This window comes from Chlorocebus sabaeus, chromosome 12 (assembly GCF_047675955.1).
Source record: "Chlorocebus sabaeus isolate Y175 chromosome 12, mChlSab1.0.hap1, whole genome shotgun sequence".
Classification (NCBI taxonomy): Eukaryota; Metazoa; Chordata; class Mammalia; order Primates; family Cercopithecidae; genus Chlorocebus; species Chlorocebus sabaeus.
In genome coordinates, this window is record NC_132915.1 from 36,090,855 (window position 1) to 36,108,137 (window position 17,283).

The 17,283-nt window shown below is 40.7% G+C and overlaps 1 protein-coding gene across 7 annotated transcripts in view; it reads left to right on the forward strand.

The window, feature by feature from the left end:
- KDM4C (lysine demethylase 4C) overlaps positions 1-17,283 on the forward strand; it is a 414,378-nt gene that overhangs the window by 57,996 nt on the left and 339,099 nt on the right. The window lies entirely within an intron of this gene.

A 17,283-nucleotide genomic window follows, 5' to 3' on the forward strand; every position in this document is an offset into this window, starting at 1 on the left:
GTCTTTTGAAACCTTGTATGCGCTCTCTCATTATTTTCTTTTTTTATTTATTTTATTATTTTTTGAAATTTTTATTGAGACAGGGTCTCAGTATGTTGCCCAGGCTGGTCTTGAACTCCTGAGCTCAAGAGATCTAACTGCCTCGGCCTCCTAAAGTGCTGGGATTAGAGGTGTGAGCCACCAGGCCTGGCACGTTATTTTCTTTCGAAAAATTTCTTATCTACCAAAAGGTGAAACTAGTGCAATACATACCTGGATACCCTTCACTTAAGTTCACGAGTACAAGTTAAGCATCCCTAATCCAGAAATCCAAAATGCTCCAATGAGCATTTCCTTTGAGCATGACCTTTGAGCATCATATTTAAACTCAGAAAGTTTGGGATTTTGGAGCATTTTGGATTTTTCAGGTTAGGGATGCTCAACCTGTAAGTATAATGCAAATACTCCAAAATGGGAAAAAATCCAACATCTGAAATACCTCCGGGCCCAAGCATTATGGATAAGGGATACTTGATCTATAGCTAGTATTTTGCCACATTTGCTTAATGTTTCTTTGTCTCTCTTTGTCCCTGTTTCTGTCTCTCTCTCTCCTGTAACATTTGATGGATGATGCAGACATCACGATAGTTTACCCTGAATTATATAAGCATGTATCTTTTAATTACAAGGGAGTTTAACATTTATATAATATTATCTAGTGTATAGACCATATTGAAATTTTTCCAGTAATGTTATAACTCCTCCTGCCCCCATCCTTTAATGATTTAGGCAAGGATTCCCTTTTGTCACTAATAAGTGATCTATGCGGTGATACTCAGATATTAGGTGTCTATCTGTCCCCAACAGCCTTTCATTCAGTGGATTTAGCATCCATGGCATTCATTAATAATCCTTGCCTTAATTCCATTATTATATTATTTTGAAACCTTTTTTATTTTGAAATATAAAATAAGCTAGAAAGTGCATAGAGCGTAAACCTAGAGCTTTATGAATTATTGTAAAGTGAACACCTGTGTACCATTTCTGACACCGAGGAAAACGTTACCAGCACCGTAGAATTCCCTTACCTGCCCTATTACCTAGTATAGGCTCCCCTTTTCCTTCAAAGGTAACTAGATATTCTGACTTGAATGTAATCATTTTCTTCTTTTAACAGTACAGCTCAGTGTGGCCTGTTTCTGAATTTTATATAACTAGGATTATTCCGCGTACATTCTTTTATGTCTGGCTTCTTATACTTCATACCTTATACCTTCTACTTTCTTGTATACCTTATATATACATGTTAGCTTTAGAAGAAAACGTTTTTTCCAGCTTACACTTCCTATAGCAATGTTTCCAAGTTTCCTTTGCTCCACATCATCCCTAACACTCAATATTGTCATTTCTTTAATTTTAGCCGTTTTGTTGGTGTGTGTAGTCGTATCTTTTGGTTTTTAAGTTGCATTATGATTTTTTTCCCCTTACGTTCACTAACTGTTTGGATTTCCCCTTTAGTGAAGTGCCTTTTCAAGTCTCTTATACGCTTTTCTTTTTTGTCATGCTTTCCTTTTTCTTTTTTTTTGACTTAAGTTCCCTTTTCTTTGGTTTTAGCGATTCTTATTGGTTTATACTTCTTTATATATCCTGCGTATGAGGTACAGCACAATTTCAAATTTTATATATGAATTTTTAGTTGCTGAACAGTTATTTCAAAGACCATTCTTATTTTTGAAGATATTATATGATATTGTAGAATTGTCATATTGGATGGAATGATGGCTATGTAATTTTCTTAACTTATCAATTAAAGATGCATATTGAAGGATATATGGTTGAAATAACAGGACTGGGATTTGTTTTTCAGTTACTTAAGAAAATAAAGCTGAATGGATACAGATGAAAGAAGATTGGCTACACACACACACACACACACACACACACACACACACACACTTTTTTTTGAGACAGTCTTGCCCTGTCACCCAGGTTGGCATGCAGTGGCATGATCATGGCTCACTGCAGCCTTGACCTCCTGGGCTCAAGCAGTCTTCCTGCCTCCGCCTCCTATGTAGCTGGGGCTACCTGCAGGCACCACCATGCCTAGCTAATTTTTAAAATGCTTTTTGTAAAGACAGGGTCTTCCTATGTTGCTGACGCTGGTCTCAAACCCCTGGAGAGCAAGTGATCCTCCCTCCTCAGCCTCCCAAAGTATTGGGATTACAGGTGTGAGCCGCTGCACCCAGCCCAGCAAAATATTTATAATTGAAGCTAGATGACAGACTGGTGTTTTAAATACATGTATGTTTGAAATAGTAAAAGTTAAAAAAAATAGCCTTTCCTCATTCGCATCTGAATTTTTACTAGTGTAAGTAATCTCTATGTTGAGAATGTACTGTTTATTAAAGTAGTACATGTAGTGCATGTAGGAAAATTGAAAAATACAGAAAAGCATGAAGAAGAGAATAAAAATTGCTCGTAAGTTTATCAAACAGGAATAACTTTTTTTTTTTTTTTTTTTTTGAAGACGGAGTCTCACTTTATAGTCCAGGCTGGAGTGCGGTGGCACGATATCGGCTCACTGCAACCTCCGACTCCCTGATTTAAGCTATTCTCCTGCCTCAGCCTCCCGAGTAGCTGGGATTACAGGCACGTGCCATGATGCCCACCTAATTTTTGTATTTTTGGTAGAGACGTGGTTTCACCATATTGGCTAGGCTGGTCTCGATCTCCTGACCTTGTGATCCGCCCACCTTAGCCTTCCAAAGTGCTGGCATTACAGGCATGAGCCACCACACCCTGCCCAGGAATAACCTTTTTGTGATTTCCTTTTGGTCTTTCTGTTTTATGTGAGTGTGTGTGTATATGCTTGCCTGTGTTTGCATTGTGTTCATGTTTACCACGAAAGGGTTAAGAAGGTCTTTACAGTTTTTTTGGCTTTTGAAGCATTTCCAATACTGCTCTCCAGAAGGATCATTTCAGTTTCTTTTAGCACAAGCCATATCTAGACTACCAATTTCAAATTGTACCTTGTATTAAATGGTTGCTAGATTTTTGTTTGTTTCAGTTTCAAGTGTATTCTTTGCTGATTTATTCTTCAGTGATAATAAATTTCTTATGAGCTAAAAGTAAGTTTAGCTGTTGTGGGCAGGTCATTAGATGTTGCCCATAGGTAGGGGCAAGTTATGCACATGTGTGATAACGGTGAGGGCTCAGAGAGAGGCTAAGAGCAGCTTCTAGTGCTTAGAGCAATTGTCTGGGAAGGGTGTGGCAGCAAGTAGAACATGTAGGAAATGGATGGTGAGGGATGTGGGCAGATGGGAGTGGTCATATTGGAAACGTTTGTGTGGGTCTGGTATCTTTATGCTCTTACCATAGGCTTCCTAAAGAATGTGGAAGAATGTGGCATCTTGCCTTGTTAAACCAGCTTCTGTGTGATTTCCATTGGAACGGGTGAGGCAGCTTAAGTACTGTTGTCCTTTTACACTTAACAAAACATGGGGCCCAGAGCGGGTCAAGTGCTTGTCCAAAGTTGGGAGGCTAATAAAAGGGCCATGACATGCTCTTATCCCCCACACCAGTGTTAGATAAGTCATTATGCATAGTCAGTCTCATAGTTGTGGAAATATGTAAAACTAGTTCTTTGTCAACTACATACTGCCCCTGAGCTGATGGGGTTATTTTGTACCTTCTCCATAGCTTCTTCCTGTATATTGTATCCTGGCAAATGTTCAGGCTTCTGAGAAGAAGGTTGAGCTAATGGGTCATCTAGATCCTGGACTGAAAGTTGCATGTCTGAGTGCTCGAAAATAAAATAAAACTCAATCTAAGTTTTTTTTTTCCTTTTTTTTTTGCCACCTTTTAAGATACTTAACCTTTTTGTTCCCTTATTTTTGTGTATATAATTAAGAGTGAGAAGCAGCAAGTTTGGGATCATTTTCAGAAAGATTGATATAAAAAGGTCCTGAATTAGCTTTATGTATTTGGTAGTGAAATAGTGTAAGCATTGACTGTAAAGATGAGGTTGATGGACTTTGGTTTGCAGTGCTTATCAATTTAGTGCTTGTGTTTGAAAGCCCTTTACTCATTGGCATTGCTTCAAGGGAACATTGACTTCTAGACTTCAGATTTGAGTAACTTTTGTTATTAAAATCCAATGAACAGAATCCACTGGTTTGTAAACACACAGTTTTAAAACATCCTCATCGTTTACAGGTTTTAGAGCTGGGAATCTATCATTTTGGTAGGACCTACAAGGCAGTATTTTGTAGAATTTCTGCAGGCTCTGTGGAAGCATTTAGCAGCTCCTGAACTGGACTGACATTTTCAGTGCTTTTGTAGCATAAAGACAGACATGAGAGGAGTGTTGCAAACTGCTTCTGATAAACAAAACCAATCACACTCAAGACACTTAAATTCAAACAAATGAAAAATAACTTGTATTTACCCCCCTTGAGGTAGACGAAGAATAACAAAAGAAAGAGTGCTTTAAAGGGCGTGATGAAGAGTGAGTGTAATAATGGCTTACTGTCAGGAATGTTTGAATTCATTGCAATGAATGTGCATTTAAAAAGCCCATGGATTGTTTTGCTGTTGACTGTCTTGTCTTTACATTAATTCTTTAGTTCAGTATTTAAATTGAACTGGTTTCTTATGGTTCATGGCATTATTTTGAAAGGAATTAGAGAGTCATCAAATTGCAGTTTTTTCCTTGAATTTCTAGTGGTAGCTGTTTCCCTTAATCTTAAAAGAATGGTAAGAAAATCGTAGCCTTTGTTTGGTGGGGTGGGAGTTCTTGGAGAGGGTATGGAGAGATAAGAGAAGTAATTTGTGCAAGGTGCAAAGATGGATACGAATCCTGCTTCTCAGGTAGTTCATAGACTTAGTGGGGTGGAGGGACAGTTGGTGCAGTGGTCTTGACTCTTTGCAGCCTGCAGGAGAGATAGTATGAGCAGGCCTGCATTTAAGTAAGACTTTCTGGAGTGGGGAGGACATCTAAACTTGGCCTTGATGAGTAAGTTCCAGTGAAAGGAGGGAGCGTGAAAGGTGGGACTGGAGCTAGGTAAATTGAAGGGTGAAACCATAGCTAATAGTCTCAGTATTTTTGCTGAAATGGTAGGTTGTTTGCTGAGCAGGAGCATAGGAGGATGAGACAAAACTTGAATAGCAGCTGTGGGATATGGGAGAGAGGCCTGAATCAGGGCTGTGGGCCTGGGTCATGGATCTGACCCATGGCCCCACAGCAGCCCCACCTACTTTGTTCTAGAGTCTGAATTTTGTCTCTTAGCCCCAGGCAAATCTTTTAAGGAGCAGAGAAGCTACCATGGTAGTTTTGATCCAAGCTGGGATATAGCATAGGAATTAGGGGTGAGGGTGTGCATGAAGGACTAGATCAGAGTAGTCATCCTTGACAGGAGAGGGAGAAGGGTCTGGAAATCCCCTGGCTTGAGTCTTGACCTCTCTCTTTTTTTTTTTTTTTTTAAAATTATACTTTAAGTTCTAGGATACATGTACACAACATGCAGGTTTGTTACATAGGTATACATGTGTCATGTGGGTTTGCTGCACCCATCAACTCATCATTTACATTAGATATTTCTCCTAATGCTATCCCTCCCCCAGCCCCCACCCCCCACAGGCACCAGTGTGTGATGTTCCCTGCCCTGTGTCCAAGTGATTTCTTTGTTCAATTCCCACCTATGAGTGAGAACATGTGGTGTTTGGTTTTCTGTCCTTGTGATAGTTTGCTGAGAATGATGGTTTCCAGTTTCATCCACGTCCCTGCAAAGGACATGAACTCATCCGTTTTTATGGCTGCCTAGTATCCCATGGTGTATATGTGCCACATTTTCTTAATCTAGTCTATCATTGATGGACATATGGGTTGGTTCCAAGTCTTTGCTGTCGTGAATAGTGCCACAGTAAACATACGTGTGCACATGTCTTTATAGTAGCATGATTTATAATCCTTTGGGTATATACCCAGTAATGGGATTGAGGGAAGAGAGAGACTCTCTCACATTATTTTATATCGTTTTATACTCAGTACCTGTTTTAAGAATAAAAAAGGAAGTGAAACCAAAGGCAGGCAGCCCGGCGCCAGGCACCAGATCCAAAACCAGACCTGAAACCAGGCCTGGGCCTGCCTGGCCTAAACCTGGTAGTTAAAAATCAACGTATGACTTAGCAACTGATGTTATCCATAGATTCCATACTTTGTATGGAAGAACACCATGAAACTCCCTGCTCTGTTCTGTTTCACTCTGACTACCAGTGCATGAAACCCCTGTCACGTATCCCCTAGACTGCTCAATCAATCACGACCCTTTCTTGTGAAATCTTTAGTGATGTGAGCCCTTAAAAGGGACAGAAATTGTGCACTCGAGGAGCTTGGATTTTAAGACGGTAGCTTGCCGATGCTCCCAGCTGAATAAAGCCCTTCCTTCTACAACTCGGTGTCTGAGGGGTTTTGTCTGCTGCTTGTCCTGCTACAGGATGGCTGAGTCAAATGGTAATTCTAGTTCTAGATCCTTGAGGAATCACCACACTGTCTTCCACAATGGCTGAACTAATTTATACTCCCACCAACAGTGTAAAAGCATTCCTATTTCTCCACATCCTCTCCAGCATCTGTTGTTTCCTGACTTTTTAATGATCGCCATTCTAACTGGCATGAGATGGTATCTCATTGTGGTTTTGATTTGCATTTCTCTGATGACCAGTGATGAAGAGCATTTTTTTCATGTGTCTGTTGGCTGCGTAGATGTCTTCTTTTGAGAAGTGTCTGTTCATATCCTTTGCCAACTTTTTGATGGGGTTGTTTTTTTATTGTAAATTTGTTTGAGTTATTTGTAGATTCTGGATATTAACCTTTTATCAGGTCTTGGCCTCTCTTTCATTCTTTTTTTTTTTGAGATGGAGTGTGCTCTGTTGTCTAGGGTGGAGTGCAGTGGCCCGATCTCAACCTCCGCCCCCCGGGTTCAAGCAGTTCTCTTGCCTTAGCCTCCCGAGTAGCTGGGATTACAGGTGCTTGCCACCACACCTGGCTAATTTTTGTATTTTTAGCAGAGACAGTGATTCGCCATTTTGGCCAGGCTGGTCTCGAACTCCTGGCCTCAAATGATCTACCTGCCTTGGGCTCCCAAAGTACTGGGATTACAGGCATGAGCCACTGTGCCTGGCTGACCCCTCTTTTATTCTGCTGCTGCTTTCAGAGCTTGATTTCCTTAGGTTATACTAAAAAATCTGAACACCATGGGCAGTAACCTATGGCAACAGTAACACAACTTAAGCAAGTTATTATTTTTAAAACCAAAACACGAAGACTCTCAAAGGCATGGGGTGAATCCAGCCTTTGGGTATATATGAAGAGTAGTAGGGTTTGGCTGTCAAGTTCTGCCTTTCGCTGGTTTTGGTAATAAAACTTTCTTGGAGCCCAGTCTTACTTTTTCATTTGCATATTATGTATTTTTGCACTACAGTGGCAGAGGTGAGTTAGTTGCGACAGAGATTATATGGCCTTCAATGCCTAATATATTTACTGTTTCTTTGCAGAAAATGTTTGTCAGCCCCTTACATAGAGGACAATTATTTGTTGTTGGGGAAGGGTGTACAAATCCCTTTTGAGATAGATGGGATATAAAAAAATTTGAATATTCTCAGGAGGATGAGATTAATATAATTGACTGCATTGATTCCTTGCAAGAAAGAAATTGGAGTGTTTAGTGATTTCAGGAACCTTCTGTAGTTAGAAAAAGATCTTAGAAATAGAGCCATCTTTGGTCCTGGGTTAAGTCTTAGATGATTCTTTGGAAACAGTGCATACATATAAGGAACTTAAGATCTGAATTTTTTTTTTGTTATGTTTCACTAAGGGCTATTCTGCCAATGGAGTTTTAATTAGCCTTCGTTAACTTCCTTTACATTAGAATACTTAGCCCTCTGTTAGAAGCAGTATGAGAGTTTCTTTGGGAAACAAAACAAACACACGAAGATAAAGATGAAAGAGGGACAGAGAGAAAAAAAAGTTCTGTAACTTGGTGGGGTGATAAGATTTGGCTAAAGGACCTGCAAGTCAGCAGATGTCTGTAGAAAAGACAGAAGGTATAACATTGCTGAGATGGCCAGTAGCCATGTACACCTGCACTGACCTTTGAAGGCAGAGCTGCATCTCTTTTTTTCTGTGTGTGTGAGCTAAGAATAGACATCAACATTACCTACGTTAGTGCAGTGACAAAAGATCATCAGGCTTGTATTCTATGCTATTTTGGGCTGCATTTCTAGCAATACCTATTGTATAGCATAATAATGATTCTTCTAATGATAATGCTTCATTAAATAGAGGTATAAAATGAAGTTCCACATGTTTTGCTCATGCTATTATCTTCATAATCTGTAACCCTAGATGAACCTCCTGTGTGTATTCAAGTCGTCTTTGTAAGAGTTTCCGTTTGCTGAGTGGTGACACATAGCTCCTCCCCTAATCCTCATCTCTAACCTCCATCGTGCTGGCTCTCCAGTTTGAATGCCTCATAGCATAACATACAGGGCAGTCTTCAGTGGCCCCTTTGAACAATGTTTTGCACCAAAAGGGGGTAGCTTATCCTCATTGTCAGAGTACCCATGGAGCAATTTAGCCTTTGGATTCTGTAATAAACCTATGGGATAGCATTTCATAAAGACTGAGAATTTCCTGTGCGTGTAATCATCTTTGGCGATAGTTTTCTGCAGGTCACTGGAGGAAGATAGCCACACTTCACTGTGAGGGGATGCTGCCCCACCTGTTACCTTCAATTTCTGCTATCTTACACTGTTGTTGGATCTTTCAGACCATTTTGCACTTGCTTTGAAACTCAGCTCCTTCACTGAATCATGTTGCTCCTTCATTGCTGCTGCCTCCAGATCTCCAAAGGTGTCCCCCACCCTTTCCTGTACCAGCCTGATAATCATTGGTCTCTTACCCTGAGAATGGCTGTGAGTCCACTGCAAAAGGAATTTCTCTGGGTTTTCAAAATTTTGAGTCCATGGTGAAGCTCTTCAGAAGCAACTCTGCTATGTTGAAGAGATTGGGACATGTCAAGTTAATATCTGATGGGCCTCCTTCCTTCAGTAGGTGCCATCATTTCCAGCTCTTCATAGGCTTCTGTAGGTCTCATATGCTCACTTACTTTCTCCTCGGGGTTTTCTACTTTTTCAGGAGACATTTTCACTCATACTGATGGGAAGATGACAGCAGTGATGCCAATATATTTAATATGGGTGCTAGGCATATTCCTTTTGGGAAAACATCTGAGATACAACTTAGCTGCAGACTATATTCTCTGACCTAGATTTGTATACAACTGAAACAGTTGTGTTGGTGGACACCATCATAGAGAGTCTTTGCTTTGTACAGTGAATATTGGCTAAAAAAATTATAGCATGTATTTGGAAAATGGTAACAGAAGATGAAGGTTGCTTGTATTTATTTTTGTGGCATTTCTTTTCGTAGCTATTTCTTCTGCAGTAGACTCTGAGTTCATTGGTGACAGGTGTCATTTCTCATGTACTCTCTAGCTCCAGTCTCTAGCATAGTGTCTGATGAGTGCATGGCATTGAAAAAATAGCTTTGAAAAATAGCGTGATCTAACAACAGACTATAACAAGATGGTCTGGTTACAGCAAGAGACTTGGGGAGGGCTTTGGATGAGAAGGATGAGGAGGGTTGAGGTGACCTTCCCCAGTGGGCATTTTTCTGAACTCTATTACTCCAAGACAGTAGTTCTCAAACTTTTCAGTCTTAAGGCCCTGTTACAATCATAATAATTATTGTGAACCTCAAATAACTTTCATTTAAGGAGGTTATATCTATTTTTTTTAATTGTATTAGAAATTCAGGCCAGGCACAGTGGATTATGCAAGACTCCATCTCAAAAAAAAAAAAAAAAAAAAGGAAATTAAAAGAATATTTAAAAAAATAGTTAATTCTTTAAAACAATCCATTACATATCAACATATATTATTTTATACAAGGTGACTATAGGATGGTGGGGAGCAGACAGAAAAAGAAAAGGTGCCTCTATTTTCCCAGTTAAGAAATTAGTAAGAAGAGTCACATTATTTTACATTTTTCACATCTCTTATGTCTAGCTTAATAGAAGGTTGTGGCCGAGAAAAGTGGCTCACGCCGGCGGGTGGATCACCTGAGGTCAAGGGTTCGAGACCAGCCTGGCCAACATGGTAAAACCCTGTCTCTACTAAAAGTACACAAAAATTAGCCAGGCATGATGGTGTGCACCTGTAGTTCCAGCTACCCGAGAGGCTGAGGCAGGAGAATTGCTCAAACCTGAGAGGCGGAGGTTGCAGTGAGCTGAGATCATGCCATTGCACTCCAGCCTGGGCAACCAGAGTGAGACTCCGTCTCAAAAAAAAAAAAAAAAAAAAAGATTGCTGGATTTTTATATCAGCTTTTACATTTAATCTCTTATAAGGTCAGATGTCCTATAGCTTCTGGAAAACTCTATACTCATGAGAGTGAAAAAGGCAAATACTAATGTTCTGGTATAATTTTGAAAATAGTTTTAATGTCACAGACCCTCTGACAGGGTCTGCGTGTCTCCTGGTGGTCCTCAGAAAACACCTTGACAACTGCTTCTGTAAGATACTTAGCAAAAGATGACTTCTCTGGAGTTATCTATCGCACATAGATGATGCATAGATCTTAGGGCAAGGTAACTATGTTCTATCTTTATTTATTGGCCTTCAGGTAACTGCATTCCTGATATGTGTCTCAAATAATGAATCACCTTCAGAGACAGTGGTTCTCAAACTGGAAGCCATGGAGTTCTCTGGGGCACATCATGTCCTGTGTTTTGTCTTATAAACCAGGCAAAATTTTACAAGTGGACAACATATGAACTCATGTCTCTGCATCTCAAAATATAGAACATATTTTAAAGAAATTGTACCGCCAAGATTTTTCTTTAATATTAATTTGCTAGCCTATTACTTTTGTTATCTTCAGGTACTTATTAATGGAAAAATGATATAAAATTTAAAACAGTTTGAAAAATATTGTGGCAAATCTTTTTTTTTTTTATTTCTCTCTCTCTTTTAAGACAAGGTCTCACTCCATTGCACAGGCTGCAGTGCAATGTCACAATCACAGCTCACTGCAACCTCCACCTCCCGGGCTCAGGTGATCCTTCCATCTCAGCCTACTGAGTAGCTGGGACTATATGTGTGCACCTCCATGCCCAGCTAGTTTTTTGTATTTTTTGTAGAGATGGGATTTCACTATATTGCCCAGGCCAATCTCAAACTCCTGGCTTCAAGTGATCTTCCTGCCTCCACCTCTCAAAGTTATGGGATTACAGGCATGAGCCACTGTGCCTGTAATCTTAAGATTTTTTGTGGAGAATCTTAAAATAAAAATAAATGTCTTATATGGTATATTTTTCCTTGAGCTGGGGAAATTTATTTATTTATTTATTTTTGCTGTGCTTGTACTAGGTGGATGAGTGGTTGGTGTCCTCTTTCCACTTTCTGTTTTTAGTTTTCTTTGTAATCTATAAGTATAAATTACACCCCTTTAAGGTAAAAGTTACCTTTTTGTTAATATAAACATTACATATGAAAAATATGGGAAGATATTACATAGGAGAGAAAATGAAAATCACTCAATCCTGGCATTCAGAGAAAGCAGCTATCAAAACTGTTTTGTGTATTTCCTTCCACTGTTTTTTTTTCTATGAAAAAAACAGTTGAATGCTCCATAATTGCGTGTAAAAACAATTTTTATAGTACAGTGAACATAGTTTTATCCGCCTTCCATTTGACCCATTGTGAATGCTTTCCCACAATGATAGATGTTCTTCAGCAAGATGACTGAAAATTTATCTTACTTGGCTGGGCGCGGTGGCTTATGCCTGTGATCCCAGCTCTTTTGGAGGCTGAGGTGGGTGGATCACCTGAGGTCAGGAGTTGGAGAGCAGCCTGGCCAACATGGCGAAACCCTGTCTCTGTTAAAAATACGAACAATTAGCCAGGCATGGTGGCAGGGACCTGTAGTCTCAGCTACTGGGGAGGCTGAGGCAGGAGAATCGCTTGAACCTGGGAGGCGGAGGTTGCAGTGAGCTGAGATTGCACCTCTGCACTCCAGCCTGGGTGACAGAGTGAAACTCCATCTCAAAAGAAAAAAAAAAAGAAAATTTATCTTATTTTTATTGTTTTTATTGGCAGGATGGTTTTCAGAGGTAGAGGAAAGCAGATAAATCTAACATGAAGGGTGTGGGTGGGTGGAGGAGGGAGAGTTTGACAGCTCCTGGTCTTGTGTTGGTCAGTGTGGGGCAGGGCACAGTCCACAGTGGGTGGCCCGATCACTGCTAACCTCAGAGAGAGGCACCTTGCACAGACACCCACTGCCCCATTTTCTGCCTTTCTTCTGCAGCTTCTTGAGATAGAAGGCGTTATTAAACAGCACAGAATATTTGACCTGTTTTCGTATATAATCAATGTTTGCCATTCCTAGCTGTGACTTTCAGGAAAGCTCTCTCTTTTCCTCATAGTCTTCATCTACAAGGGGAAGAAATTGAATTAACTGCTGTCTCTCGTTCCTTCCGGCTCAGAAATGTTTACTTTATGATAAGCAATATTTCTTTAAGAAGATGAACTAAATTCAATAACAGTGATTTTTGTGAGTTCCAGATTTCTTTTGTATTAGAATTTTGTCAAATCAAGAGCTCCTTTATAAGAAACCTGTTGGTGAGGCATGGGAATCTTTTCACACCAAGGTGTTAGGCGTAGTGGCTTTTAACCTATAGACTATTTTCCCTCTTCTCTCAATGGAGTAGCTTAAATACCTCTATCCACCAGATGGTGCTCTTGGACAGCAAATTTATTTGAGGTTGTGGGTTTCCAAATGAGGTAAAACAGTTTAAACGGTTTGAGTCACCAGGAGAATTCCTTTCCATTTTGTATTTTTATCATGTCAGGATATCATTTACTTTGAAATAACAAATCGTTCAAAGCCAGAACACTAACTGCCTAAATTTCACATCCAAGGCAAACATGTCATCCTAGACAGGTTTTGACGCAGAGAGAGAGCTATTGGCTTGTAGGATTGTGACTTTCAGGTTTTAGTTCTGTGAAATAAGGCTTCTAGGTAATCACAACTCATTTATCTGCTAGCATGTTATGGCTGCTCTTCAGTGAAGCAAGTCAGCTCGCATGACCCCGAAAGTTGTCATCCAGACGGGAGGTGATAGAAGGACAGCTTTACTGGTCACATTGCATCCAGAATGTTTCCGTTAGTTCTGGAAACTGTGTTTTCAGAGGAGCGTTGCCAGAGCTGCACAGCTGGGATGGTGCAGGAGTTGTTGCAAGAGCAGTTAAAGCCTATGTGGTTGTTGCCCCTGAGAATGGTGCAAGTAAGAAGGTTAGGTAGGATCGCTGTGGGAAAATTCAGTCTGTCTCTGGAATAAGTTTCTTATTTGTTGTTGTTTTTTTGAGATGGGGTCTCGCTCTGTCCCCTAGGCTGGAGTGCAGTGGCACAACCTCGGCTCACTGCAAGCTCCGCCTCCCGGGTTCACGCCATTCCCTTGCCTCAGCCTCCCGAGTAGCTGGGACTACAGGCGCCCGCCACCACACCTGGCTAATTTTTTGTATTTTTAGTAGAGACGGGGTTTCACTGTGTTAGCCAGGATGGGCTCGATCTCCTGACCTTGTGATCCACCCGCCTCGGCCTCCCAAAGTGCTGGGATTACAGGTGTGAGCCACTGTGCCCGGCCATCTCTGGAATAAGTTTCTAAGGAATACATCTGCCCCAGAGCAGATTGGGCTGCCACTTGAGGTAAGGAAATACTGACCTTGGAATGTTCACATAGAGACTGTCTGATCTTCTGTCAGACATAGTTCAAAAATTTGGGTTGGGTTGGGGCCAAGTATGGTGGCTCATGCCTGTAATCCCAGTACTTTGGGAGGCTGAGGTGGGCGGATCACCTGAGGTCAGGAGTTCGAGACCAGCCTGGCCAATGTGGAGAAACCTCGTCTCTACTAAAAATATAAAATTAGCTGGGCGTGGTGGCACGTGCCTGTAATCCCAGCTACTCAGGAGGCTGAGGCAGGAGAATTGTTTGAACCTGGGAGGCGGAGGTTGTGGTGAGCCGAGATTGCGCCATTGCACTCCAGCCTGGGCAACAAGATCGAAACTCGGTCTAAAAAAAAAGAAAAATCGAGTTGGATAGGATGTGAGTAGAACTGGTCATTTCTCTTTTCACTCTTCTCTACCTCTCGACTGTTAAACTTCGCAGTTGAAATATACGTAAATGTTTAATAAACTAGTAAATTGATAAATCAACAAATATGTGTGGAGGACCACTCTGAGTGATCAATGGGGTTGTGAGACGTGTCAGCAATGGTGGGTATTGGCCAGTGCAAGGAGCTCACTGGTTAGCTTGAGAGTCATAAATGGTTTCCCTGAGGGATAAACAACACACACTATATGGGCGGAAGCCTGGTGGATGGCACGATTACTATGCACAGTAGGAGTGTAAAGAGATGAAGATTACTGGGCACTGGCATAGTCCACAAGATTGTAATGAGAATACAGGGCATTAGGGCATTATGGACATTAGGCATGGTGAGCAAGGTGAGGGATGAGGAAGCTGAGCCTATTTTGTGAATTCTGGATGATTGGCATGCCTTGAGGGGCAGATTTCTGTGGGAAAGTATTAGGGACACAGCAGTGAGAATTACTGAAGGAGAAAGAACATGAAACTCAGGTGAAAAGTGAGAGTTTTAGTGCTGAATTTGGCTGGCGAACATAAAGTCATTGACAATTTCAGCTGGAAAGAATTTTGGAGATGATCTGGTATAATAGTCAACACATTGATGGATGAGGAAGCTCAGACTGAATGTTAGGGTTTATCATAGATGACTCCTACTTAGTGGCAGAGCTGGGAGGACCCCCCTTTCCTATTCTCTCTCTATTCTTTCAGATAGTCACCAGGAAGGATGGTTAAAGCTTGAACACTGTGTATACTCTGGAGCTCTTCTTGTCTTGGATTGGTGTCTGTTGAGGCCTCTACCGGTCAGAAGGGCATTTCCCCTGCAACCCAGCCTTGCCTGCAGATTTACAGGAGGGCTTTGATAAGGAGCATCTGTTGGAAGCCCAGTTCCTGCTTTGGGCCTGCTGTTTTCCATTTCATAAAAAGGAATGTGAAGATAATTAAAATTTTATCTTTATTATAATTTTGTAAGATATAAAAGCCTGTGATTTTTTCCTAGGGGGAATTTATAAATAGAGTAGAAAGATTCAAGTAATTCTTGTCAGAAAGGAACCATTCATCTATAACTTCTCCTAGAATCTGTTTTGCAGATGATCAAAAATATGGGGCAATGTTTCTGTACCAAATTTTATTTTTTAGTGTTTTTCTTACTACAGCAAAAAAAGTAAAACAACTTACATGTCACAAAGGAGAAGTACAGATTCAAATTGTTAAAGCCATGAGGTAATGTGTACAATAAAGTAAATGTTAAGACAATGTTTGTAATACAATGGTATGTGAGGAAACCAGGATAACCGTGTATAGATTTATCTCCAAGATTTTGGAATGCTCACTCTGGATTTCCAGTATTGCTTACAGTCTCCCTCATAATTCATCCACTTGCCCAAGGGTAGAGAGCAGCAGGTCTGGCTGAGATGAGGGAGGTCGTGGAGCTGCTTCCCACACCCCAGCATCCTAGTATGGTTTCCTCAAAATAAGTCACCAGCTGTCAGTGGGCTTTTGGGGGTCACTGGTGCAGAGTTAGAGTTATGAATGCCAGGAGTCTGATTCTAAATATATGCTAGTTACAACAAGTTTTTAAGAGAAAGATGTCACTAAAGTGATGAAATTGTTTTCTCTTCTTTGCAGATTTATATGTTTGATATTTTAAAGTTTACTTTCCAAATGTCCTATAACGATGACGTATGGTTTAATATTCAGGAAAATTATTGTTAGTTTTCCTTTTCCATTGAAGGAATAATGTGCCTATGTGTATGATCCAGAATTTTATTCTGTGAAGAATGAAGAATGAAAATGAGGCCACTAGAAATACCTTAGGCTGTTTTTCTTTATGAAGAATAAAAGGGAAACTCAATAGCACCAGCCCTCTGCCATGTGTTATGAGAGTGTGTTAAATCTGACATTGCTTTAAGAAATAGCAGCTATAGAGAAAATGAAGCAAGGTGGAGAAAACAAACAACTGGGAGAAACTGAAGGAAAAATCACAGAGTGGTATAGAGGAATTGGGAAGAACAGGTATATTCTTTATTTAAACTGGAATTTTCCAGGTATTAGTGGTTAAGAAAAGGCTCAAGTGCAGCCCATACTTGGCTACCATTCAAGAATTAAGTGGTATTCACTTTTCCTTTTGTTGGGTCACATTAGTGTTGTAGACTCTGTTATTTATTTTTTTTATTTTAATCCACTAGTCAGTGGGGGAAGTGGGGATCTGTGGATTTGTTTAGTAACGAAGAAATATATCAGTTACACGTTATTCTGCTGCCGGTAATAAAGACCTCAGAATCAGTGGCTGAAACAAATTAGGTATTTAGTTTTCTTTTGTGTAAAAATTTGAGGTAAGTAGCCTAGGGCCAGTGTGTTGGTCTATGATGTCATTATAGACCCGTACTCCTCAATTCTTCTGCTTTCTTTATGATGAGATCTTTTTTTTTTTTTTTTTTTTTTAAGACGGAGCCTCACTCTGTCGGCCAGGCTGGAGTGCAGTGGCATGATCTTGGCTTACTGCAATCTCCGCCTCCCTAGCTCAAGTAATTCTCTTGCCTCAGCCTCCCGGGTAGCTGGGATCACAGGCGTGTGCCACCACGCCTGGCTAATTTTTGTATTTTTAGTAGAGATGGGGTTTCACCATGTTGGCCAGGCTGGTCTCGAACTCCTGACCTCAGGTAATCAGCCGCCTCGGCCTCCCAAAGTGCTGGGATTATAGGCGTGAGCCACTGTGCCAGCCTATGATGAGATCTTTACCTTCATGTTCTCCTGGTAGATGCCTGAGCCCAATAATTGTGTCTGAATGTCTTACAGAAGGAAGAGGGAGTGAGAGCGAAGGGCACAAAGGGCTTGTGCCTGCTGAGGTAGCCCTTCCAAGCTGTCTCCTGGGAGCTCTACTCAGTGATGACTGCTCACTTTTCGTTGGCCAGAACCCTGTACTATGACCATCCTTAGCTGTAAGAGAAGCTGGAAATGCAGTTTTCATTCAGCTGTATTGCTCTTTCTATTAAATGAGGTTCGTTATTAAGGAAGGTGAAACTAGATCCTGAGTACT